The 27763-nt window shown below is 45.8% G+C and overlaps 1 protein-coding gene across 1 annotated transcript in view; it reads left to right on the forward strand.

Annotated features, from left to right (window-relative positions):
* CDK15 (cyclin dependent kinase 15) overlaps positions 1 to 27524 on the forward strand; it is a 456073-nt gene extending 428549 nt beyond the window's left edge. The window contains exon 14 of the mRNA XM_086958557.1: positions 26929 to 27524. The gene's annotated coding sequence lies outside the window, so the exon portion shown is untranslated. The remainder of the gene's footprint in view (positions 1 to 26928) is intronic.
* Positions 27525 to 27763: the final 239 nt, after the last annotated feature.

The raw sequence follows: 27763 nt of genomic DNA on the forward strand, positions 1-27763 counted from the left end.
ATAGCAGAAACATTAGACAGTTTGTGTTGTTGAGGCTACCCTAAATGTAAATTCTGGAGCCCTGAGTAATCTAACAGCCGAACTTCAGGCGGACCGCCTTATGACTTTGCAGAACAGGATGGTTTTAGACATTGTCCTTGCAGATCGTGGAGGAGTCTGTAAATTGATCGGGTCTAGTTGCTGCATTTATATTCCTGATAATGCCCCTACGGTATACCAAGCCATCTCTAAATTACATGTAATTTCCAAGTCTATACACCAGGACACAGGAGATTGGTCTGTGATAGGATGGTTTTGGGGACTACTGTCCACATGGGGATGGAAGGTATTAACCTTCCTTGGAATGGTTATGGCCATCATTTTCTCTTGTTGTCTTTGTTTACAGTGTGGCCCTACCATCTGTGGTCTTTGTGCCACCATGTGTGTTCCAAGACCTGTGTAACAGAAAACAGAGAACATTAAAATGACGTTGCAGCAACAGCTCGACAACCTCATGACCATTGACATCGACTCAGATTAACTTGAGTCCTTTGTGTTTTGCCTGAGTAATGGCAAAAGGAGGGTCTGAGGTTCTTCGATTTCCGACTTCGTTCCGTGTTCGGTCACCATTTTGTGTCCCGTCGCCATTTTGTTTTGCCCTCACTCAGGCAGCACGGCGAACGGAGTGTTTTTGCCTTTTCCAGCTGCTACGCGCCTCTTCTGTTGAAAAGTAACCCCTTGCCCTTGTTTACGAAATCGATGTCAGGGTCTGGCCGAGTTCACTAATCCATGTCTGGGTTGATTGATCCCTGTCTTGACTGTCTATTTGGCTTCCCCTATTCTTTCCTTACTTTATCTTATCCGACTGGCCTTCGCTATTCTCTCCTTGTATTCTCTTGTTACATACCATCCTTTGAGGCACACAAATACGTCCTGCCACCTGCAAATTAGATTGTAGGCACTAGCACTGATTACCTTGTGGGGAGGGGTGACACACAGGGTCTGAAAGAAGGGCGTATTTGGGACACCTAATAGTTTGTTTTACAACTTTTCCTATTGGCTAGCTTTGTATGTATTGGGAGTATACGTTGTAAATATGTGTGCTATAAAAGATTGTGCGCCCCGGATGAAGTGACCGTCTCCTGAGAACCTACTCTGTACTTCTGGGACAACTGTGCTTAACTGCAGCTAATAAACCTGGTTTTCTACGCCCAACAGAGTGTCTCGTGTCTCGGTCCGACAAGGCAGGTGAACTCGGGGATTTAAGGTGTACCCTGCGCCGCCAGGCCCATAAGGCCCTGTTCTCCAACGTAGAGATCAATAGTGCAGCAGGTGCAGTGGCACCAGAGCCCCAGGAGTCTGAGGGGCTCACTGCACCCCACTAATGGCTGCAATTTAATACCCAACTAGGACTATGGGACATTTTTTGTTACTTAACTCCTTCCACGCTCATGACGAGCCCAGCTAGTCATGCAGTAGCCTGCTGCTACACTCATGATGAGCTGAGCTCGTCATGAACTAATGGAAATGTGCCAAAGTCAGCGCAGCAGGGGAATTCCCATAGCATTGAAGGTGTTAAGTGAAGGCCTGCAACAGCAGTGTTGCACCCCTAGTTTTCAGATATGAGGTTGGCAAATGGCATTAGGGGCAGGGGAGCCCTCACCCCTGCGTCCCGGATTCACTCCCACCTGCTGACTAATCATAGCTATGCCCATAGTAACCGAAGTGAATGTTTGCTCCTCTGCCCCTCACTACTCTCCCTCACAAGAGCTTTTGCTGCTTCGACAGGGAGGCCGGTGCTCCCTTGCTGGCAGCTGACCAGTATGGCCGTGACTTAGGATTGGCCTTGAAGCTGGGGACATGAACCATGCCAGTGCCTACCTGATTCGATGCCCAGCAAAACATGGTTTACAAGAAGCTAACAAGCATTGGCATAGCCAATAGGTCTCGCCTTTGGGACCTTATAAGTATTTAATTATGCAGCACAATATCCTTGGTGCAATATCAACTGTTGCATGGCTAAACACTGATAATGTCCCGCGTATTCATTTTTATTTTTTGCATTATGTAGCGCAAATGAAGGTATCAAAGCACTTTACATAAATACTAGTTCCATTACAGAAATCTGCCTGGTGGGTGATAATGTGCTGCATGACACTTGGAAGGTCCCTAAGGCGAGACCTATTGGCTATGCCAATGCTTCTTTTATAATGTTAAAATTATGACGGAAATGGCAGCATTACACTAAAATAAAGTCAATTGTAAAATAATACTATGACATTTGGGGACGTGCTCTTATGATTGGTCCAAGTCCTGTGTTCCCAGGTTTACCGTCTCTTATTTTGAGGTGTCATATGGGTTAAAACTATACATTTTGCCGGTAATTGCTAAAAAACAGGTAACCAGTAAGTTCATTATCTTTTTGTTGCCCTTGGGTTGACTTGACTTTGTGCTGAAATCTATAGGTGTTGGTCAACTCTACGGTTTAGATCATTTACCAGCATAACACATTTTACTCCTCAGCATACCAGTGGAATGGAAGAGCCGCCTAACCAGCTAATGACCGCTTGCCTACAGGAACGTATTTTCCGCTCCAGGAAGATTAGATAGAGGAGTATCTTCCTTTGTGTCATGACTTTTGTGCATGTGCACATGAGATTACTTATTGATTCCGATTTGTAGCTGCATAATCGGCAATATGTGTTTTGATACCCACCCTTCTATGTAGGGAGAAGGCCTTTAGAGTCAAATAAGCCAAAATGAAAGAGCATAAAACTCTGTTTGTTTGTTTTTTTAAACATTTTTTTATTGGTTCATTTCAAAACCGATGTCATTTCATGTTCATAATACAGTTAAACAGTTATACACTTCCAAAAGACTGGGGAAAGCAATACAGACTATATATAAATAGAACAATACAATAAATGAGTATTACCAAATAAAAAACCATATTGGTATAACGTTACAGTGTAAACCTTCATTGATCTAGATACGTACATACATCATTCCTCAACCCCCATATGATCAATCATCGCCTGCCAGACCTTGATCCCCCTTTGCTTTTTCTTAATTGACTTAGTACAATATAGGTTGTATTCCAAGTAAAACACATTGTAGAATTTTGCTCTCCACATCTCATAAGCTGGAGCTTCCGGTTTCAACCACATTGACGCAATGCAAAGGCGAGCAACTGCCATAACCATGAATAGCAAGTATCTATACTTGCGATACGATAAGAACACATCCAAGTCACTAGATAAACCAAAGATGATCATTTCCCTGGAAATTATAACATCAGCATTTAAAACATTTGAGAGAAATTGTACAATGGATGCAAAAAATGGATTTAGCGCACTGCAATCAGCAAATATATGAACAATGTCAGCCATTTTAGTTTGGCATCTAAAACATTTCCCATTATAACTATTGCCCCATTTTGCCATTTTGCAGGAGTATGGTAAAGATTGAATACAGTTTTGTAGTGCTGAGAGCGTAAATTCGCCGATAGAATAATTTCAGCCGCTGTATTAATAGAATCTTGTAAAGGTACAGAGCTAGTATCTAACCTCATCGACCATTTGGACTCCTGCAGCACCAGGTCATCCTGATGTAGATCGAGTAGATAGTTATATATAATACCAATCCGTGTCGGTTTATTGAGAATTACCAGTAGCCCGTTAAGCAGGATAGGTTTTAAATTTAAATGTTTAGAGATAGTCTCGTAGCTGTAAATACTTAAAAAAATCGTTCTGTTGACTTTTGTGCATGTGCACATGAGATTACTTATTGATTCCGATTTGTAGCTGCATAATCGGCAATATGTGTTTTGATACCCACCCTTCTATGTAGGGAGAAGGCCTTTAGAGTCAAATAAGCCAAAATGAAAGAGCATAAAACTCTGTTTGATTGCTAAATGAAAGGACGCAGTAACGTATGCTTGAGTTTATCACTGCCCATGTGTGCCGCCGCTGTGCAATTGTCTTGTAGGAATGGCAGCTTTTTTGATGTAATATTACTTATTTTGGCAAATGCAGCTTGACCCATCTTGCTGTCCCATGATTCTTGTAACTCTAGGCCTGCCAGAGTTTTCTAAAGGTAGGCACCCCACGAGTTGGCTTGTTTCCTCTTCATTTGAGCCTTTATCTCAAGCCAGCATAGATTCTTGAAGGTTCCGCTCTCCACGGCACAAAGTCTCCAACACAATTTCACAATGGTGTTGATTTGTTGATATTTCTGGTTTTGGAGACTGAATTCCAAGCGTACCTGGGATGGGGAGGACACTTTGGGAAGACTGCTTTGTAGAACTTTGTTTGAAGCTGATTTAAGATTACTGTCTTGTTGCCATGCCATATTTCCAGACCGTCTTCAGGGCGGGTGGAAGTTGTGCTGTCATCACAGTCAAGAGAGGGCTATGTGATGGACTGCTTAATTTCTGTTTCAAAAGCTTTAAGGAAAATATTAAAGACTAGGCTTTTGTGTGAAATATCGTAGTATGGTTGGTAAAGGACAGTTGGTGCCCCAAGGTGATTCTCTGGTACTTATACGAATGCACTGACTCAACTTGTTCGTCTTTAATAAAGCACTTGTGCTTATTGTATTTGAAGTCCAATAGACGCACCACTTTGGTTTTCCCCAGGTTCAACTCTACTCCTTGTTGCTAGATATAACTTTTCCATGCTTTGATCATTCTTTGCAAGCCGATTGGTGTTTGGCTTAGGACGACAATGTCATAGCCATGCTGCAAGCACACAATTTTTTCATTTGCTAGTATAGGTGGGTGGCTATCAATGTTTGTCAGGTAGCTGTTCATGTCAATTAAATATAAGTTGAACAAACTCGGGGCTAGAAGACACCCCAGTTGCAGGCCATTTTTCGAGTTAATCTTTGAAGTGATTCTGCTGCTGCCTCCCAATTTGACCTGTGCCCATGTATTGCTGTGTAAAGCTATGATTGCATTGAGCCTTTTCCCTGGCTTGCCCTGTTCTTTCAGTTTTGACCAAAGGAGTTCACAGGCACTCGAATGAAAGCCAATTTGTTGTCAACAACGCCTGGCGTTAGCAGCGCATGCGCTGCTCTTGCCATGCGAGGTCTTCTTGTAATCAATATGGTTCCAGAAGTCTAGTCGCTGCTCTGCCTGCAATTTTGGTTTGTGCGCATCGTTGATTATGCAAAACACAGTGTAATGATTGCACCAGAGGCAATCATTACACTGAGGGTTGCCACCCTGTCCGCTTTTGGCCCTGCCCCCCGGATTGGATTGTTTACGTGCGGAGGGACACAGCCTTCTTCAATTACTCAGTAAGCACTATATAAGCCCTGTGTTTGCATGGTGAATGTCGGACAGCAGAAGGCGCACAGACATGTTTGCACTGGCAGCACCGAGGGGGAACTGTTGGCGTCAGGTCTGGAGTAAAATAGCCTTTTGGATTATTCTCTGTTTTCCCTGAAGGAAAAAATGCCTACGGGTGAGTGAGAGTGCAGACTATTTATTTCTGCGCGCCTCTGTGATCTAAGGATACATCTTTGCACGATCAGTTCTGTTTAAAAGTTGCTGGGTGGACCTCTCTGGTTCAAAACTGTTTTGTTTTATGTTTTTTTAACTAATAAACAATGCGAGCACCGGAAGATGCTATAACGGGGCACAGAAAAGAAGTTTCCTCTTTGGAGAATACGTTCACTGTCAGCCCAAGGGAGGCTTTTGGTGGTGAAGTTCAACGGGGGCTAGGTGGTTCTGGCTGGTTGTGTGGGTGCAGGGCCCACCCATGTGTCACGTACTCAACCTTGCATCCACGCGTCTTCTGGAGTTCTACAGCCGCTGTCAGGTATATCCTTTCTGCAGAGGCGGCAAGTGATATTTGCGCTTCTTTGGAAAAAGATTTCCAGAGACGACCACCCGTTATGCTTCATGTGTTGATTGCTACACGCTGCGCTGGGGGGCTGCCTGCGCAGTGGTGCCTGCTTGCTGGATTCAAGCCTTGTATTGTCTAGCATCGGTTAGAAACCCTATGTTGTGTTTCTAAAAAAATCTTTTTTCATGGTACTTGCATTGAAAGTGACTAAGCACGGTGCAATTTAGTTGGATGCCCCGCCGTCCGTTCTGCTTCTGTCATGGTTTGGTGTGATATCCCGTGGCGAGGACTGGGTGGCATCAGGAAGACCAATGGTCCTGTGATGGGAAATGCATGTTGTATTTTTTTTAGCACTGTGTCTATTGTTCGGGAAGTGTGTGTGTGGGATGGGGGAGGTGGGAGGGGTTGGGTATCCTTCCTGCCAAGCATGCCCTGCCACTGACAGGCTGTTGTGACATGAGTATCCCTGGCACAGTGTCACAGGTTGTTATGGCTCACCCTAAACTCACTGCCAAAGAAGTGCAAAGGTATGCTTTCACCTGATGCAAGGGTGTGTACAGGTAATTGTGTGCTTTGACAGTGTCTGGGAGCAACGCAATGTAATGTCATGTATTTTAGGCTCTGCCAAGCAACAGAAGTATCGCTGCCCTGTGGCATCTGCTGCAAAGCCCCTTGCCACACCCACCGATACAGAGCTTCATTAAATAATGCAACACGTTTCCCGTGCAGCCCCAGTGGTGCAGTGCATGCCGCCTCGCAGCGCTTTGCTGAGTTCGGCAGCAGTTGTTCTAGTTTTAGTGGACTGGGCTCTCTTCGAATGGGCCCTGAGGTTAGCCTCGCCCTTCACCCTATGGTGGCTACTAAATATGTTCGGTGAGAGGATACTACACAGATATCAAGTTTTTTTTTCACCGACATGGGGTTGTAGAATTCCAGTGGTGCCGTCATGAATGAAACACATGCATGTGTGTTTGTATGCATTTTTTACAAACTTATGAACATAGCCTCCCAAAAACATCTCAATTAAGCTTTCCCACATAATAACAGATGTTAAGGTTGACTTGTAAGTATAGCGTGTGAACAAAGTGAATGTAGCACCTTAACTCATGAATTTTAGTTTTATGGCAACGCCGTTACAAACATTTTAGTCACACTTATCTCTTTCTCTATATCTACATACACACACATATGGGTAGATAAAGATAAGAATAAAATGTACAAGAAAAGCATGCACGGGGAAAGGGAGAAACAAGAAGCCAATGTTAATGTTAATAAGGTAAAAAACGGGTTCACCTACCGACCCTGTGTCTTCTAAAAATTTCCCTATGGTGGCCCCAGTGCTCCTTGATTGCCTTACCGATTTATTTAATAAATCTTTGTTTGAATCGAAGTTTCCCACATCATGGAAAATTGCCAAGGTCAGGCCCATATTAAAGAAATCTACCCCAGACCCCAAACTCCTTAGTAAGTATCGTCCTATATCGCTGCTCCGCCACTTCGGTAAAATGCTCGAGTTCTTGGTCAACAAACAGCTTGTTGCCCACCTCGAGAGCCATGGACTGCTCGACCCTTCTCAATCGGGTTTTTGGGCAGCTCATAGCACCGAAATATCTTTGTTGGAGGTAGCTGATAACATCAGATCGGCATTAGATAAAGGGCAGTCATCCATCCTTGTCCTGCTCGACTTATCTGCAGCGTTCAACACCATCTCCCATAGCATTTTAGAACGCCGGCTCTGGGAGATTGGTGTCAGGGGAAAGGCCCTTCAGTGGCTCAAGAACTACTTAACTGATCGTGCTATGATAGTACAGGTGGGGTGTACAAACTCTCGTAGTAGATCAGTTAAGATGGGAGTACCATAGGGTTCCATTCTGGGTCCAACATTTTTCAATCTTTATGTGACTCCTTTGGCCAAGGTGATTCGATCATATGGTTTTGAGGTTGTCTCTTATGCTGCCGACACTCATATCTTGGTCACCCTTTGTCCTGATACATCTGAAACGAAGTTGTGTTTCATAGACTGTATGTTCCAAATTGAGAAGTGGATGAGCACTAACCACCTTCATTTGAATGGTGGGAAAACTGAGATTTTACATTTTGGCAAGGCGGATGAGTACTGGACACCAGACTGGTGGCCCTCTAGCCTTGGCCTCTGTCCTACTCCGACCCAGTCTGTGAGAAATCTGGGTTTCCAATTGGACAATAACTATCAATGAAAGACCATGTCAATAGAACCTTTGGCGCTTGCTTTGGAATTATGCGTAGCCTGCGTAAAATGTTTATGTGGATTCCACCGAAGGCAAGAAAACCCCTAGTCCAGGGTCTTATCATCAACTGTATGGACTATGGGAATGCCCTATTGGCCTCCACCAATAAAAATCTTCTATCCAAGTTGCAGGTTCTGCAGAATACTGCAGCAAGATTAGTCCTTGATCTTCCCTCAAGATCTCCTTCAGCTCCCAGTTTGAAACTTCTGCACTGGCTGCCTGTACGAAAACGTATACGTTTTAAGGTACTTTCCTTGACAGTTAACAACATGTACGTAAAAGGCCCAGCTTTCTGGGCAAACAAATTAACCTGGTATCTCCCTGGTAGAACCTTGAGATCCAGCAATCAAGCGCTCCTTGTGTCTCCCAGAATATGCACAGTTACTGGTGGAGGGCGCTCTTTCTCCTTCCTTGCTCCGTCTTTCTGGAATCAATTACCTTTACACCTATGCACTATTAGTGATCACAATAATTTTCGTAGGAATCTAAAGACATGGTTGTTCGACCTCTAGCTGCATATGAAGTCTTATCCTTTCAGAGACATCCACCAGTGCCATGAGACTCCTGAGTGATATGCGCGCTCAATAAATGTTCATGATTTGATTTGACAGTCACAGAATAAACATCAAGAAACAGGTGTTACCCTAAAGTATATGTAACATTTATATGGACTAACCTTATACAAAATGTTTTTATTTTTGAAATGCTGCATTTGATTCTTTTATTAAAATGCCCCACATTGGGTGGGGTTACTTCTGATGATATCAGACAAATAGGTTTTATAACTAATCCAGATGGAAATGAGGTAACAAATGTACTTTTTTATTCTGAATTTGTAAAGCTGATGGTGATAAGGGCAGAGGGAGACCTGGAAAAGGAGGGAATAAGTCTTGTGTATGATTGTCAACTTGGAATAGATGAGGGTAATCCCAGGTACTCGGGGACCCTCACCTATCATGCAGGTACACGCCCGGAGCACATAAAGTATGACATATTAGGTGCCCAATACAGAAGAATACGCACTGATAAACATCAAAGAGAGCTAAAAGTAACAACACCAAATAGCGCTGAGGGGCCGGCCTTGAGCAATCGATTTGATCCATTGTCCGAATCTGCAATAAGTTGGGGGAATAGTATGGACGAAGGGTTGAGTGATCTGGATTAGGAAGTAGGGTCTTCACACAGCCTATGGACACTCTCATGGAATATAGGGAAGTATAGAAGACTGCTATCCAAAAACACCTTTAGAGAAATGTTGGGTAGCTATGATATTCTGTGTTGTCAAGAGTCCTGGCTGTGTGAGATACCCGAACCTATAGATGGCTTTTTTATGTTCACTAAAGAGGAAGTACGAATGAATCTAGGGCGCCCCCTCAGGGGGGTTGATTACGCTGGTCTCATCAAAAAGAGCCAATAAAATAACCGATTTAAAAGTGAAATGTAGGTGGCTATTAGCCTGCCAGGTAGAACTGTATAAGGGTATGCGAGGAAGGGAACTAATAGTTGTGATCAACGTATATATTCAGCCAGCTGCAATAATAGACTATGAAAAGCAACTTGAACTGCTAGAGAAGGATCTAGAGGCTATTAGTACAACAAAAGCACCATATCTGATAATGATGTTAGGGGACTTTAACCATAAACCAGATCATTCCCATAGCGATAAACTTTTTAAAGACCTTTTAACCATTGCACAAGTACCGGCAGCAAGTTTTGCTGGTGCTAGCAATTCTGCACGAGATAAACATTTATTATCTTTCTTGGATCCATAGGAATATTTAGTGCCAATGGACGGTCTAATACCGACCGCCCTGCAAGGAAGACTTTCCACATAGGGAATCAGAATTGCCCAATTGATTATGCCTTTATAAATGCATGGTATTTCAAGGAAGTAGAACAATTTGAAATACTGCAGTGTGAAGGTAGCGACCACTGGCCCTTACAATTACTAATAAAGATGGAACAAGAGTCGGAAAGAGAAAAAGTGGTTCCCTTTCAGATTGAATACCCTAAACCTATAACTTCGCGCATAACAGAGGACAGCCAGCAATGGGCAAATAATGTAATAATTGATTATAAGGCTGTGGATGAAGTGGTGCAAGGTGATACATTTTAACCCGGTATGAGCATACAATAGAGCAGGTCGTAAATTGTGTAAGGATTCAGGTAAAAAGCAGGCCCGCCTCCAAGAAAAAAGCGAGAACAAATGGGTGGTTTAATAATGAGTGTAGGAAGTTAAAATTGGGGGTACGAAAATGGGAAAGACAGTTAAGAAAAAGGCCAGATAAAGGAACTCTGGAGAGACTCTAAGTGGCAAAACAAGATTATAAAATGAGTTGTGAGACAGTAAATTAGAATATATGGCCAAATATTGAGATACAATGTTAGACGTGATAAACACAAATAATATAGGATCATTCTGGCGCCTTGTAAAAGAGGGAAACGTACAGGAGGAAATGTGGTGTTTAGTGGGCGAAGATGACTGGGCTAGCCATTTGAGTAAACTGTACAATGGTACAAATAGGGAAAAGACCCTGGAAATAAGGTACGAGTAGTCAGAACTACAAGGGCTGCACTTCTCCATTCAAAACATAAAAGAAACTATTCAAACTCTAAAGCTAACCAAAGCAGCAGGGGCAAGAAAATTTGCCTGCAATCATATTAAAAAATAGTACAGATTGGTGGGCAAGGTTTTTAAATGCGACCTTTCAACATATTATAACTTCTGGAGTATTCCCAGAAAGTTGGAAGGGGGCTATTGTGAGGCCAATTTATAAAAAAGAAGATGCTACACTACCTCCGAACTACAGCCTAATAAGTTTGCTGGATGTAGGGTAGAGAGTTTTCTCTAAAAATAGTACTAGACGTAGTGAAATCCTGGGCAGAGCAGTATAACCTAATACCAATAGAGCAAGGTTAGTTCCAGGAGGGCCATTCAAAAATTGACCATTGCCTCAGTCTATGGGCAATGGCAAAAAAGGCAATCGGAGTGCTTGGTAATCTGTTTTGCTGCTTTGTGGACTTCTGAGCTGCTTTCGATTCAGTAGATTGTAGTCTACTGTGGAGTATGCTAGCAGGGTTTGGAATAAACAAGGCAGTACTCGTTTTTTTTTTTTGTAAATTATTTTTATTGCAGAAAAGACCAGCATGGTATGCAATTTCTCTGCCGTCCCAGATGCGGGAGAGGCAATATGCATAAAAAACACTTCGTCACACAGTCGTTCAGCCCACACCCCGGAGGTTGGGCGGCGTTTGTAAGATGTATATTGAAGGCAAACCAATTTAGCCGGTGGGGATAGTCTATATCACAGTAAATATCTGCGTTTGTGGTTTGGGCTTGGAACCCATTGAACCCTCAACGTCCCCTCCCTCCCCCCTTCAACTTGTCAACTGTACAGCCACTTGATACACCTTGGGTTGTTGTCAAGAGTCGTTGTTCACGTACATAGACCAATCTATCTACAACCATTCCCCCTCCAACCCCTTCCTCCCCCTGTCCCCCTCCGCAACCGCTAATTTCAGCATTTCTGTTACCCCACGGGGTCTCATGTACCAGAGGTACCTCATTGTTGGGTGGCACAGTCAACACATGTCTTGGTACTTCACAGTTCACATTCCAGTCCTCCTTTTCCCTTGGACTCTCTCCCTCATTGCCCTCCCTCCAGACCGTGATACTGCCTCCACTTGGCCCACACCCTTCGGAACTTTTTGGGACATCCCCTCGCTTTATAGGTCACCCTCTCCGCTGCCATGTAAAGGTCGAGCCCCCGTCTCCATTCCTCAAGGGTCGGCGATTCTGCTGCTCCCCAATATTTTGCTATGTCTCGCTTGGCGACCACTAGCGCTAGAACCAGAAAAATGGGCAGGGGTCGAGGCAGGTCCACTTCAGTGGTCAAGCCCAGTAGGGCTAGCTTAGGCTCCTGGGAGAGTTCCGCCCCCAAACCCTCCCCCAGCTCTGTAAAGATGGCTGTCCAGTAGTTTTGTATGTTTGTACATTGCCATAGGATGTGGTAGAAGTCCCCCTGCTGACTACCGCACCTTAAGCATGTGGAGTCTGCTATTTTCCCCATCCTGAGCAGTTTCACTCTATCAAAATATGTCCTGTGTAGTACGTTTAACTGGATGAGGCGGAGCCTGGATTTGATCGCCACCTCCCGGGGGTGCATAAGGACCATCTCCCAGTCAATATCTTCCATCTCACCCACCTCTGCCTCCCACACTCCCCTCAGTCTCACTAGGTCGCCCAGCATATATTAGTCAAGGTTTTATAGGTGAGGGAGACCGCTTTACCCAATATGTGTTCCTGGAGTAGTCTACCCTCTAGTGGCGCATACTCAGGTATGTCTGCGAGTTGTATCTTTTGTGCCCTCCAAGCGTGTCTCAATTGCATGTATTTGAACAATTGTGAGTGGTGGAGCCCAAATTCCGTCTTGAGAGCCTGGAACTCCTTCAATTCCCCCCTATAGATCATGTCGCCTATGTGGGACATACCAATGTCGTCCCATTGTTGGAAGCCCCTGAGCTTACCAAGTGGCGGGAGCCACTGGCAGTGCCACAACGGTGTTTGTCTGGTGAGCTTTCCCTCCCAACCCATACGTTTGGTTGCTTGCCGCCATGCCTTTAATGTGATTGACGTCGCAGGTAGCAGCGATTTCCCAATTCCTCCACCATACAAATAATATAGAATGTTTCTGTTTGATAGCGTGTGTCTTTCAAGTATATATGTCGGGTGGTCCGCCGGGACATGGATCCAATCGTTTATGGGCGTCAGGTGTTCCGCCCTGAAGTAGGCCTCCAGATTCGGTAGAGATATGCCCCCACTGTATTGGTGTCGTTGGAGTGTCTGTAGGGCTATTCGCGGCTGCTTTCTCAGCCATAGGAAGGTACGGAGATCTGCATGTATCTTCCGTATCGTATCGGTCGGGAGTGGGTAGTATTCATTCTGGAGTGCATAGAGGAACTTAGGCAGGGTGATAATTTTGTACCGCGTCTCCCATGATTCTGTCAATATTTTTGGAGAATGAAAGTTTCTCGTCCCGGGTGATATATATCCCTAAGTATAGAAAACCCGTGGAGGTTGTGACCAGGCGTTCTGGGACGTTTCCCCATTGCTCCCTCCCCTGCGGATCATATAGGACCGACTTGTGCCAATTGATGGTGTGGCCAGCCCGTGCACCAAAGCTGCCCAGTTCCTGGAATAATTCTGGCACTGTTAAGTCGGGGTTGGTGATGTACAGGAGCACATCATCTGCGTAGAGTGATATCTTTTCCTGTATCGCCCCTGGGGTGTCTAGTGAAAAGCCGTGGATGTTTGGGTTCCGTCTGATGTTAATTGCCAAGATTTCGATGGTAAGTGTGAACAGTAGGGGGGATAGCGGGCACCCCTGCCGTGTGCCCCGTGCGACCTTAAATTCGCGGGATAGTTTCCCGTTCACTCTCACTCGAGCTCTCGGGGCATGATATAGGAGCCGTATCCAGCCGCAGATTGCCGGACCGAAACCAAACCGCTGGAGCACCGCCATAAGGAAGGGACAGTGCACCGCGTCAAATGCTTTTTCTGCGTCAAGGGAGAGGAACCAGTGTGGTTCGCTCCTTCCCTTGACCGCCTGCAGCCAGTTGTGGGTGCGTCTAAGGTTTAGTTTTGACGCCCTGTCCGGGAGAAACCCTGACTGGTCCATATGGACAAGGTCTGGGATCACCCCCCTCATGCCTGTTGCCAGGATGGTCGCTAACACCTTCACTTCGATATTAAGGAGGGAAATGGGGCGATATGATGCACAGTCCTCTCTAGGTTTGCCCTCTTTGTGGATCGGCACGATGGTGGCCAGCGCAAGGTCTGGTGGCAGCGCATTCTGTTGGAAAGATTCAGTAAGGAGATTTTTAAGGTGCCGAGTCAGGAGGTCCGACGCTTTTTTGAAGAATTCCGCTGGGAACCCGTTGGGGCCCGGCGTCTTGCCCGTTTTTAGTTTCACTATGGCGTCTGCAATCTCGTCAAACGTTATGTCGGCATCCAGGGACGCACTGGACTCAGGAGATAGGGCTGGTATCTCCGGATATATGATGTTACAACGCGGACTTTTACTCCGCATACCGTTACAACGCGGTTTTTACAACGCGGATACTGTAACAACGCATGTATTTACAACGCATTTTTTTACAACGCAGGTACCTTTACAACGCAGACCATTACAACGTAAGTATTGGTAAGTATATGTTAATAGTAATAATATAATAGTAACTTAATTTTAAAAATATAATTTAATGTAATTTTAAATAATTTAATTTCCGTTTATTATTTTAAATTTAAATTAATATTACTTTATTTTTACCATGTACCCCTGTACCCCAGAAACTGAAAACTGACCCTAAACCCCAAAAATAAATTAAAGTAATTTAATGAAATATAATTTAAATTAATTATTGAAAATAAAAAAATATATAACTTTATTTTTACCCTGTACCCCTGTACCCCAAAAACTCAAAACTGACCCTCAACCCCAAAAATAATGCAATGTAATTTAATTTAATTTATTTACTATTAAATAATTTAATTTAAAATTAATTTAATTTATTTTTACCCTGTACCCCAAAAACTGAAAACTGACCCTGAACCCTAAAAATACCCCTTTACCCAAAAACTAAAAACTGACCCTGAACCCTAAAAATACCCCTTTACCCAAAAACTGAAAACTGACCCTGAACCCTAAAAATACCCCTTTACCCAAAAACTGAAAACTGACCCTGAACCCTAAAAATACCCCTTTACCCAAAAACTGAAAACTGACCCTGAACCCTAAAAATACCCCTTTACCCAAAAACTGAAAACTGACCCTGAACCCTAAAAATACCCCTTTACCCAAAAACTGAAAACTGACCCTGAACCCTAAAAATACCCCTTTACCCAAAAACTGAAAACTGACCCTGAACCCTAAAAATACCCCTTTACCCAAAAACTGAAAACTGACCCTGAACCCTAAAAATACCCCTTTACCCAAAAACTGAAAACTGACCCTGAACCCTAAAAATACCCCTTTACCCAAAAACTGAAAACTGACCCTGAACCCTAAAAATACCCCTTTACCCAAAAACTGAAAACTGACCCTGAACCCTAAAAATACCCCTTTACCCAAAAACTGAAAACTGACCCTGAACCCTAAAAATACCCCTTTACCCAAAAACTGAAAACTGACCCTGAACCCTAAAAATACCCCTTTACCCAAAAACTGAAAACTAACCCTGAACCCTAAAAATACCCCTTTACCCAAAAACTGAAAACTGACCCTGAACCCTAAAAATACCCTTTTACCCTAAAACCCAAAACTGACCCTAACCCCTAAAAATACCCCTTTACCCCAAACATATAACATTTAAAAAATAACTATATACTTACCAATACTTACGTTGTAATGGTATGCGTTGTAAAGGTACCTGCGTTGTAAAAAAATGCGTTGTAAAAACATGAGTTGTAACAGTATCCGCGTTGTAATGGATGCGTTGTAACAGTAGTGCGTTGTAAAAAATGCGTTGTAACAGGTGCACACCGGTATCTCCATCTGTTCCAGGTATTGTAGCGCCACAGCTACGTCCCCTAGGTCTCTAGCTGTGTAAAATTGCTCGTAATGGGTCACGAACGCCTCCGCTATCTCAGCGTCGGTGCAGCGCACACCACCATCTCCCGTTTTGATTTGCTCCACCCACTGTGCATCTTTCTTTCCTGCTGAGCCAGGCCAAGAGCCTACCCGACTTATCCCCCACATCGTACAGACGATGTAGAGTTGCCAGCGACTGTGTCTTTGCCTCATTTGATACCATCTCCCTATATTTCCGTTGGGTATCCAGCAGGCGCCGCAACGTGTCCTTCCCCTTATGTGCCTTATGGTCCTCCTCCAGTGTCAGGATGGAGGCCTCCAAGGCCGCCACTTCCTCCTGCTGCCTCTGTCTCGCCTCTTTCAGTCTACCCTGTATTCTGTCTCTTAGTACTGGCTTCATCGCCTCCCAGAGGGTTATCTTAGAGGCAACGGACCCTTCATTTTCGGCTATGTACACTTTAATGTCCGCCCTGATGCCGCGGGCAAGTTCTGGGGATTGGATGTCCCATGCTGCCAGGCGCCATTCAGTTCCTCTCCTCCGTCTTGCCCCCCCCACTTTCGCGTACAGGGGTGAGTGGTCAGAAATACCCCTCGCCTTGTAGTCCACTACATCTTCCGCCGTTAAGTGTTGCCTAGCCATAAAAAGATAATCTAGTCTGGAAAAGACTTTGTGTGCCCCCGAGTAAAAGGAGTAGGCGGGTTGTGTGGGGTGTCGCCATCGCCATATGTCCATGAGTCCTATTGTGGTCATCGTTTGTGCCAGAACTGTCTGTGGTCCCCCTCTACGTGGGTGTCCCGTACGGTCTAGTTCGTCCGACATCACGTCATTGAAGTCACCTCCCACTATCTGTATGGTGTCCGCCGTGTCGATGAGGAGTGACGTGATCGCTTGAAGTGTACATGGCTGAAGCTTTGGCGGCGCATAGACCGACACTATAGTGTATCGCTGTCTCCTCCACGTCCCTTGAACCCCCACGTACGTGCCCTGTGGGTCACTCCATGTGTGTGTGACCCAGAATCGCTACTCCCCGTGAGTCCGAGGTGTACCCCGCGTGTGCCAGGACCCTGAGCCTACCTCTCGCTATGAATGCACCTTTGTCACCTTTAAGGTGAGTCTCCAGCAGGAGAACGACATCCGGTGCTAGCCTCTTAAGATATGTGTTCACTAGACCCCATTTGACTTTCGACCCGAGGCCATTGACGTTCCACGTTAAAATGGATAGTGCCTCTTCCTCTCCTGGTTGCGCTGTTAGTGTACCTGCCATCGTGTGTATTGATTCTCAGCTGTTAGCAGTGCGTACGGTGGGTGTGTCTGTGAAAGTGGTATGTTTTCGTGGGTGTTCCCCAACTGTGGCTTCCCCCCAACCTTGTTCCCCCCTCCCCCAACTCAAGATAACTCTGGTCCCCCTTAAACTCCCCCTCCCCACCACCCTCCCCTTCCAGACTCATCCCAATATAGGACCGAGCTTTCAGTGGGAGACGGTCTGTCACCCACCCACTCCTCCCCTCAACTTAACTAGCCCTCACCTTTCACCCCAACTCGAAAGGCTGTGGGAGCACTAGGTCCGGTGTCGTTTCTAGCCCAATGTCTCAACCAGTTCAAGGAAAGAAAACATATACACTGGACAGGGGAAAGATAACAAACACAAGAGAGGACTGTCAACTTGCGTGTCTTCGTGCCTCCCGGCCGTCTTCTCTGGTATGCCACTCTGCAGTTCTCATGAGTGTGAGTCTTGCGTAGCGGAGTCAGTTCCGCTCTGTTTGCCGGATGAGTCCCGTTCCATATGGTGGATCTCCTTCTCAAGCGGGTGCATCGAGTCCCGTTCCTCACTGGGGTCCACCTCCTCGGGTTCCGATTCTCAATCTTCCGCTCGATCCTCGCCGTCTCCGTCCGAGAGTGCCGATTGGCGTGGGACTTGTCTTCGTGCGCCCGCCGTGGAGGACTCTCCCGGCGATTCCGATCGCCCTCTTCTGGCCCCCGCGGATGTGCGGGCTTGATATGGCGTCCCAGGAGTGCGGGAGTGCAGCCTCCTTGATTTCCGCCTTTGTGGTTTTGGGAGCCCCAGCTGACTCTCTCTCTCAGTGACCTGTCCAATTCCTCGCATCCTGCCCCCTCTCTGCTGTTGAGGACAGGCCTCTCCTCCAGCCACTGCCAAGCGTCCTCAGGGTGTGTAAAAAAGATTGATTTGTCCTTGTATAGAACCTTGAGTTTCGCTGGGAAGAGCAGCATGTAGGTGATCTTTAGTGCCCTCAATTTTGCTTTCACCAGGTCGAAAGAGCGACGCTGTTTCTGGACCTCCTGGCTATAGTCCGGGAAAATCATGATGTTGGTGTTCTCTAGCCGAATCTCCCCCATTTTCCTGGCCTCACGAAGAATTAGATCTCTATCCGCAAAGTTCAGGAAACGTGCTATCACTGGTCTAGGTCTTGCACCTTCCGGGGGCTTCGCCAGCAGTGCCCTATGGGCTCTTTCGATTACGAAGCACGCCGAGAAGCGTGCCGTCGGGAAGGTCGTGGTCAGCCACGTGTGGAGGAAGGCCGCCATATCGTTCCCCTCGATTCCCTCCCTAAAGCCCACAAAGCGTAGGGTGTTGCGGCGTGCCCTATTTTCCGCATCATCCACCTTCCAAAGGAGTTATCTGTGAGATGCTTGGAGTTCCACCATTTCTTTGCGGAGCGTGGTAAGGGAGTCTGCCGCCTCTCCCATTCGTGTTTCAGTTTCAGTGACTCGCGCCGAAATGTTCCTGAAATCCTGCCGGAGGAGGGTGACCTCGGACCCCACCTCGCCTATTTTAACTTCCAACGCCGCTCTCGACTCCTGGATGTCGGATCTTGAGGCTTGAATGGCCGCTAGGAGTCTATCGGTGTCCGGCGAGCCTTCCTGAGCTGTGTTGGGGTGTTCCCTTCCTGGGCGGGAGGTCGCGAAATTGTCCATAGGGCCTTGCTTCAGGGCTTTAGGGACAGGATCCTTCTTTCCCATGTTCGCCCGCCGACGAGGTGTATGGCTATGGTGCCGGTGAGTTCCACTCCCCCCCGCGCACTGGTTGATGCAGTCCGTATGGTTCTAGAGATTGCGCGTATCAGCCACCAGAGCCCACTCCATGTCCCGGGATAGCTCCACGTGTTCCCGCTCTCTGCCCGTTGGGTGCCCTCCACACCGTAGGCTGATGGTTAATCGCCACTGCTGCGCCACGGTATCCGTATTGCCCCTCAAGTCTCAAGGGTCACTTGGGCGCTCCCCTGGAGGATCTTGCTCGGCTGCCAATCGCTCGTCGATGGTAGTGGATGGGCAGTTGGTCATGAGGGATAAAGCCCACGTGGATGGGGGGGACGGGCAAGTCTCCAGGTCCGTGATCTGATACAATCTAGGTCGGAGGCAGCACCGTTTTCTTCTGGGCCTGCCACCCCAGCAACACAGGACCCCACCGTCGTGTCCCGTCTCGGGACACCGCACTCCGGTGTTCGCTGGCGTATGCGTGAGCAGCCTCCCCTGGACCGGCACCGACTAGCTCCAGGGTCCGCCGGCACCTCCGCTCGTTGCTGTCCGCCCCCTCTCCGCGCCAGCACCAATGCTGCTCCCGGGCGCGTCGCTGTCAGGCGCGGGGTTGCCTCATTTGGGCGCCATGTTGGTGAAATGCGGCCCCGTTTGAATAAGGTGTGCGGGGCCGCTGCGCCTGATCTTCTGCGGGCAAGTGGGGAGTTCCTTCTGGCAGCGCACACTGGTCCCAGTCAGGCCAAGTCCCCCCCAGGCAATCCCGAGCCCCCGACCGCAAGTCAGGCCGCCATGTTGGTAAAGTGCGGTCGCGGCCGAGGAGCAGTGCGGGAGGGCGGGGGGGACTCCCTCCTCTTACTTGGGGCTCTCCGTGGGTCACCGCCGCCGGGGGTCTCAGGCTCCGGCCAGGGTCTGCTGTGCAGTGTGGTGTTCTCCCCGGTACAGGCTTCCGGACTCCTCGCCGCCAGCACCTCTTCCGACAACCGCGGCTCCACCGTCCCTCAGGGTCAGTCCGTGCGGGCAGTCGGGCCGCAACACCCTCTTCTCCTGCCCCGCGCCCTGCAGTGCCAGTGCGAGCACCTCCCGGTAGCTGCACTCCGCTCCCTGTCGTCTAGTGTCCGGCTGAGGCTAGCGCCGATCCCGGGGCGCCATCTTGGTTTCGCCACCTCCTCCGTCTCTGACCAGGGGAATCGCGGAATACAGGCTTCCTGTGATTCAGCGGACCTCTCTCGGCAGCGTCGCAGCTTCAGCGTCCCTTTAGGAGATCCGTGTGGTGATTTTTAAATCTGTGGCATTAAATTTATGGCGGATTTAGGTAGCGACGGCCGGGAGCTCCCGAGCCTTGCGTCTAGCTCGGCATGCTGCCAAGGCAGTACTCGTTTTAATCCAGGAAATGCACTCAAGTAATTGGGCCAGGGTTATCTTGGACACCCAGGGAACCCTATCTAACATGATACGGAACCCCTCGTATCTACAACCTCCGACTCCTCTGTCCTCTGTACGCTTGATACAATCCCTCTTTTGGACATTCCTGCCTTGGATAAACTCATCCCCAAAATCACCTCTGGTTCTCCCAACGATCTAGCACCCCCCAGACCCTCACTAAGGTCACGGACATTATTCGCCCAGTCATATTGGACGTTCTCAACACATCCATCACCTCTAAATCCGTACCACCTTCATGGAAGTGCGCGATGGTGAGGGCTCTGTTGAAGAAGCCCAATCTTGACCAGAACAACTTGGCGAACTACCGTCCTATTTCCTTACTCCCCTGGCTGAGCAAACTGCTAGAGAGGCACGTAAATAACACCTTGATGAACTATCTGGAGTCTAATAGTCTTCTGGGGGCCTCTCAGACAGGGTTCCGTCCTCTGCATGGGACTGAAACCGCTCTCTTAGCGGTGACGGAAGAGGCAAGAGCTGTCTTGGACCGGGGTGGAAAAGTCGCCATCATCCTCTTAGATCTCAGCGCCGCGTTCGACACGGTGAACCATGTCACGCTATTACATCGATTGGCGGACATGGGCGTGTCGGGCGCGGCCCTGGAATGGCTGACATCCTTCCTGGCTGACCGTTTCTTCCAGGTCTTTGAGGGCAAGGCAGTGTCTCCTAAACACCCACTCAGGTGTGGGGTCCCCCAGGGCTCCTCCCTGAGCCCTACCCTGTTTAATGCCTACATGGAACCCCTAGACAGGATAGTCCATCCCTTCGGTGTGCGTATCGTCACCTACGCGGACGATACCCAACTGGTGGTCTCCTTAGACCACTCTGAGGGATCGTCCCACACCCTAGGCCCCTGTCTGGAGGCTGTTGCCAGATGGATGCAATCTTCCTGCCTAAAACTTTACGGGGAGAAGACAGACGTCATCCTATTGGGCAATCCTTCTCCCTCTGTTCTTGCATCCATCTGGCCACCATGTTTGGGCCTGCCCCCCGTCCCCAAGTCCCAAATAAAAAGCCTCGGGATCTGGTTCGATAAAGCTTTGGACTTTTCAGTCCAAGCCACAAAGACCGCCGCCACCTGCTTTGGGCTTATGAGGATGTTGCGGAAGGTGCTCCCTCTGCTCCCATTCCAGGCAAGGAGGATCCTGGTCCAGGCCCTTAGACTCTCCCGCCTGGATTACGGGAATGCCCTCTACATGGGAGCTCCGACCTTTGCCACCCAGAAGCTCCAAGTCACACAAAATAGTGCGGCCCGCCTACTCTACAATCTCCCTCGCTGGCAGTCAGCAAGGAATGCCCTAAGGGAGCTTCACTGGCTCCCTATAGTGGCAAGAGTACAATTTAAGGCTATGTGTATCCTACACAAAGCCTTTCATCGCGCAGGTCCCGCCATTCTGCCTCCCTTGGCTACTCCCTACGTCCCGCCCCGTTCCCTCCGCTCCTGCACCCTCTGGCTGGCTACTTCCGCTAGAGTCAGGAAAGCTCGATGGGGAGGCCGCTCTTTCTCCCATACTGTGGCCAAACTCTGGAACACCCTCCCTCTATCCCTTCGAGGCAACAGTAATCACCTGTCCTTCAGGAAAGCCTTGAAAACACACTTGTACGCCAAATTCTGCTGATCTGCCCTGAGCCCGCGTTAAGCAACTTCAGTCACAAGCGCTACGAGGCCTCCGGGTAGTTTAGCGCTATACAAGTGCAATTTTCATTTCACTTAGTGATAATGGACATGACAAAGTTGGTCTTGCAAAAAAAACTAGAAATTTTTCAAATATTGCCTATAAAAATGCCTCACGGTCAACCTAGAAAAAAAACAAAATAATCGCATTGGGAAAAAGAAGAGCTCCCTGTACTGGAAATTGGGTGAGGTTAGAGTGGAAGAAGTGGATAGATACAAATATTTGGGTATGTGGTTCGACAATAAGTTAAATTGGAGGGATCACATACAATCACTTAAATCAAAGGCGCTCTCCTCAGTATGGGGCCTCAAACATTTTAAGCAAAAGTATGGAGGCCCTCTCTGCGGCCAATTCTATTGGCTTTTAATGCATTGGTATGCCCACAGTTCCAATATGGTGTAAAGGTATTATATATGGGAGGTAAATCGGATTGGAACCTAGAAGAGGGGTGATGCATCCAACAGCTCCTTGCACTCCCCTCGTCAACAATGATACAGGCTGCACGAGTAGAATGTTATCTTACAGCCTGGAATATTTGGGGTATGCAAGCAGTATTGAATTTTTGGCAGAGAATGAATGGAGAGGGACCTGTCAAAATAGCAAAACTCTGCAAAAAAGATATAGAGGCTAGCGAATTAAATTGGGCGTCCCAAGCTAGAATTAGGCTAGCAAAGTTGTGTGTCAAACTATCCCTAGAATCAGACCAATGGAGATTCCCAAGTCAGTGTTGCATGCTATTATTAATACGAAGGCCCGAGAGGAAGATTTGGGTTATTTGAGGAGTAAATCATCGACCCGGTTCTTGATAAACGGGTGGACTAACGATCAAATATTCCCCTATTTTGAGGCCATGCCTAACCCAAAACTTAGAAATGTAATCTTGAAATTTAGAGTGGGGTTGAACCCATGCAACACTGATTGGAAGATAAAATCCGCTATGATGAATGAACAAGGTTTGTGCACATGTGGATTACAAGTAAAATGCAATGGCCCACATATTCTGTTGGACTGTTTGTGGTTCTTAGAAGAACGGAAAACATTTTTGAAACCCCTTTTTACTGTCTATGAAATTTTTAGTAGGGATCAAGCGCTTAGCTTACTGGTGAATATGAGATTTTTAAATGTGAAACGTGCAATGGGAAGATTCTTAATTGCTATACAGGAGTCGTTGAAGGAATTGGTTATATAACTTAAAAGGGGCAGTGCAGAATTGTGATGCTACCCATGTTTGGGAATACCCCTGGCCCATTTTATTTATGGTGGATGTACAAATGTTTACCTAATGTATAAGTGATTCCTTCCCCTTGCTGATGATGAATTAGGTTCTCCCAATGGTCTGGTCAAGTTCCTTTTTTCGATTTTAGCAGGATTTTATTGTGTTTTATATTGTTTTATGGCCACATGGTTTGTACAAATCAGATTTTAATTGTATGTATTGCAGCACGTTCTTTTTATGGCTATATATGCCATATAAAAATATAATAAACAAACGAACAATTCTATTATTAATGTTTCTCTGTCTATGTAAACATGCAATACATTTATGAATAAAACAATATTTCTGTGCCACATTGGTGGTAATAGAGCACATTTCTAGATCCATGATAGATTTCGAGAATACTCACGAAATATAATTCCTGCATGCACTGAAGATGAAAGGAACTCCTTACACAGTCTCTGGTTATATTTAAAATCTGGCACATACCACTCTATAGCACTGTTATTTCTATAATTATTACAAACACCAAAAACTTTATGCAGTGAACAAACTGGAATAAACTGTATGAGTTGAGGTCATTGAAAGGCCTTTTGTGATCAAGTGCTGAAATGATGCAATGGTATACTCTCAACATTCGTTGTACTCTCAGTTTCACAAGAGCTTTCTCGAAAGAGTTGCACAGGGGTTGTTTGTTCTGAAAGCCTCAAAGAATCATTGCCAGTTAAAGACAGTGTTTATCACAGAAGCCTCCTACAATTCCCAATATAGGACACTCTTTTGTTCTATGTTGAAAAAATGTGGAGACAGGATCTTAGAAGTAAGACACGTGCTCTCAGTTTTAAAACATCACGTGTTTCCTTCAAGAAAGGAATGGAAAATATGATTTCCATTCCTTTGTATATCTTCCTGTGCTGGTGGTGTATATACTACCTACCTTCTGGCTGCAGGGCAAAAGGAGCAAAATTCCATCCTCTGCCGGCTGGTCCTTCCTGGGCCACAAAACTAGACATCTAAAGCTCTGAGGCAGCTGTGTCAATCTGACTTGCTGTAGAATGACCAATTAGGGTGGGTAACAACTAAGCCTTGCTGCATTTTTCAGCGATTCTGAGTAGCTGTCATGATATGCGTCCTGTTCTCACCTGTGTATGCCATGCAGACACATAGATGTGCTCCTCCAAACTTCATAGTTGCTTTAGTCTGTAGAGAAGGTCAACAGATTGTGGGCATCATTTGATTTGAGCCTTTGCAGCAGCACAGCATGCACTATGCAAAATAAGCAAGTCGAGACAAACTATATGTCCCAGAGCACCACAAGACTCTCACAAGACTTGCAATTGCTGCAGCCATCTTAGATCCATAGAGTGTAAGTTCCTTGTGTTTCAGAGCATGCCTGAAACACGAGGAATTTAGCAAGATACTTAGTTGCTGCAGCTAGAACATGGTTACCAGGAGATTGAAACTCTTCATATCTTCAACAATATTTAACACTTGAGATCAAAGATTAGGACTTTTATTTACACATTAGTACTCGAGTCATCCTCCGAAGGATGACTCTGGTACCAAAGAGAAGCTAGAGGAATCCTGATTTTGTACAGACTTTGTTTAGATTACTCGAGTCACATATAATATTAAGGTACTGCCATTGGTGGGAAGCGAATATATATTGTCAGTACTGTATACACAACATTAATGTGTATTCATTATTTTACAATGTATGTACACGGAGACATTCAAATTACAAACTTGATTTATAATTCATGGAAGGTAGCTATCTGTGTAGGAATATGTATTATAGCTCAGGTTATTTCATTAATCTATTACAAAGGGAGATTGAATCTTTCAGCTTTAAGAAGTCGTAGGGTTTACACCGGCACTAGAGATTGGGTTTTACAGAGATTGTCACAAAGTATTTCATATGTCATTGTAGAAACCATTAAATGTAATGCAAATTACAGTGTAGCAAAACAGTTTATTTCCTGTTGTATGTGTTAATGCCTCTGCAGTGTAGATTGAGCCCAGCAGCAAGAACAGGCAAAGTGAATATGCCCCAAGTCTCAGTTTCTATCTCTTGTCCCATTTCCCTTTTCTCAGGTCTATTGCTGACCCACACAGATGGTTATTAGTGGAATCCCGGAAGTGTGGATTCTAACACTGCTCCAGTCAGATTAGCCGCTTAGTGCAGCCCTGACATTGGCTGTCTTGTGACCAATCACCTGAATGCAGGCAAACTGAAAAGTCACAAGGCAGCCATTTCAATGTGTGAAATGTCCTATGGTGTGGACTATTAACACCAGATTTAACTTGCAGACCGGAAAAGACCCAACAAATGAGATCCAGTAATGTTGTGGACTAATGCATCGGGAGCCCAAGAGAGGAAATTTGGCCTTAAGTCAAGAGAATTGCATCCACATAGTAGAGATCAACAACACGAGAAACAAGCATTGGCATAGCCTATAGGTCTCGCCTCTGAGACCTTATAAGAGTTTAGTTATCTAGCACAATATCCTTGGTGCAACAACATCAACTGTTGCATGGTTAAATACTTATAAAGTCCCAAAGGTGAGACCTATTGGCTATGTCAATGCTTGTTATATATTGGATGGAAAATGTTCCCTTTCCAACACTTTGGTACGCTGTTCCGGGATTAAATATGATTGAAGAGAGGCGTTAAACACTTGGCTCAAAAGCCCATATTTTGCTTGAATAACGTGTTGGGCAGTCCGTTGGGGCCAGCAGCTCGCTCTGGCTTCAGTTTTTTAAATAATTCCCTCTAGTTGTTTTATATCCTTACACAATATCAGGACTGATGCAAGGATTCTAGCCACTAAGAAAAGTGGCTAGTTTTATCCTTCTTTTCACAGGGAAAATTATTTGCTGCTCACAAAGATAGTTAAAGTCTCTGGTATTTACTTGCCTTAGATCCGATCCTGAATTTAATTTGGTCAGTTTTAACTCATGTTTGACTTACTACACCACACAACGCCTCCTCATTGGTGGTAAAAACTCAGCAACACAGTCAAAATTCCCTGTTTAATTTTCAAGTTACCCATTGGTGGCTGGTAAACTTTCATACGCTCCACCACCAAACAGCAGAACAATGCAAGAGTGCCAAGTCGTTAGGGAGCGTTGGAGCAAAGTTTCGCAGCATGTTTAGAGACAGCTCTGAAGGGGTGCTCATGATGTATTAGAATTCCTCATGATCTGAAGACTGAGACCAATCAATGCAGTGGTGTTTGTAGCACATGCCTGCCTGTAGAATGTCCCAGATTGTTGAGCCCTGGCTTGGAAACACAAACCAAACACCACCCAGTTGTGTAAAAAAGTAAGAAGACCTGTATTGTAAACCCATCTGCATGATCTCTTTGACCCAACGCATTCTAGCTCTTCTTATTTCAACTCCGCCCTTTGGTCTAGATATTTGGGTTGGGGCCTCCTGCAAGGATCATGTGTAAATCTCAGGTCATGAGTTTGAATGTGAGCAAAGCTGATTCGCGGTTCAAAGAATGTATTAATAGGTGCAGTAGGGTAACTTTCAAGCACAAAAGAAAGAACTTTGGGCTTGATTTAGAGTTCAGCGCCGGATTACTCCGTCACAACCATGACGTATATCCCATCCACCTTATTACAAGTGCCATTAGATATAATGCACTTGTAATACGGCGGGCGAGGTATCCGTCACGGAGTAACCCGGCCGACAAACTCTAAATCAGGCCCTGAGAGTCTGACTGGATCTTAATAATCTCTTTTTCTAGTTTTCCTAATTTGTAAACTCTTGAGTACCATTCTGTTGACAAGTAATATCACTTATTAGAATAGAAATATTCTATATAACGTGTTGTATATGCTATGTTCATCTTCAATACATGTGTGTTATTACTATAATTATTGTGACTAACTGTTCTCCCATGTCACAGGCGCTGAAATTTGGGAGATGCTATTGCTGGCGAAGCTTCTGCGGTGACTATTCGATATGCTGGCATTACAATGAAAGCTGGAAATATGAAATTCAGAGGACCTTCTTTAGGTGAAGACGAGGCTAGCACTTTTTATTTTTTTATCCGTCATCTTGGAAGAATAGAACGACACATGCATAGCGGATCACGTAAATAGTCAGCAATACTTTGAGGTGTGACAGAACACTTCTATGTATGATGGAAGTACTTGATCCATGATAGAGGTGTCACAGCAGCTCTTTGATGAGTCACTGCAGGCTTTGATATGAAACTCAGGTGTTTTATATACATAAAAGGTTTTAGGTTTGATGGATGGTTCTGGACACAAGTCTTCGATATATAGCTATAGGTTTCAATGTGTGATCCACCTTCTAAACGTGTAGCAGAAGATTGTAGACTGACAGAATTTTTTGATGTGTGAAAAATAATTTAATTTGATATATACTTAAAGGCAGATTTTTATGCGTAACAGATGGTTTTTATGCATAATAGACGCTTAGATATGTAGCCGAAACACGTTGGTGTCCAAAGGAACTATTAAACAGGTTTGTGGAGGCCTTCTTTAACAGGTTTTGTTTTGATAGAAAATAAATTTTCCTTGTGTGACAGAAGGGTATGATTTATGACAGGAAACTTCGATGTGTTCTGTTTGTGGTTTATGGTTTGTTTTTGTTTGTTGTGTTTTGTTTCTAATGTGTGAAAAAGGTCTTTCTAAAAAAAGAGGAGATATACTGCTTTGCTGGGAGGCAGTAAACTTTGCTGAGTGGTAGGGATATTCATAGCGGACAGTGTATGC

This window comes from Lissotriton vulgaris, chromosome 2_1 (genome assembly GCF_964263255.1).
Source record: "Lissotriton vulgaris chromosome 2_1, aLisVul1.2, whole genome shotgun sequence".
Lineage (NCBI taxonomy): Eukaryota > Metazoa > Chordata > Amphibia > Caudata > Salamandridae > Lissotriton > Lissotriton vulgaris.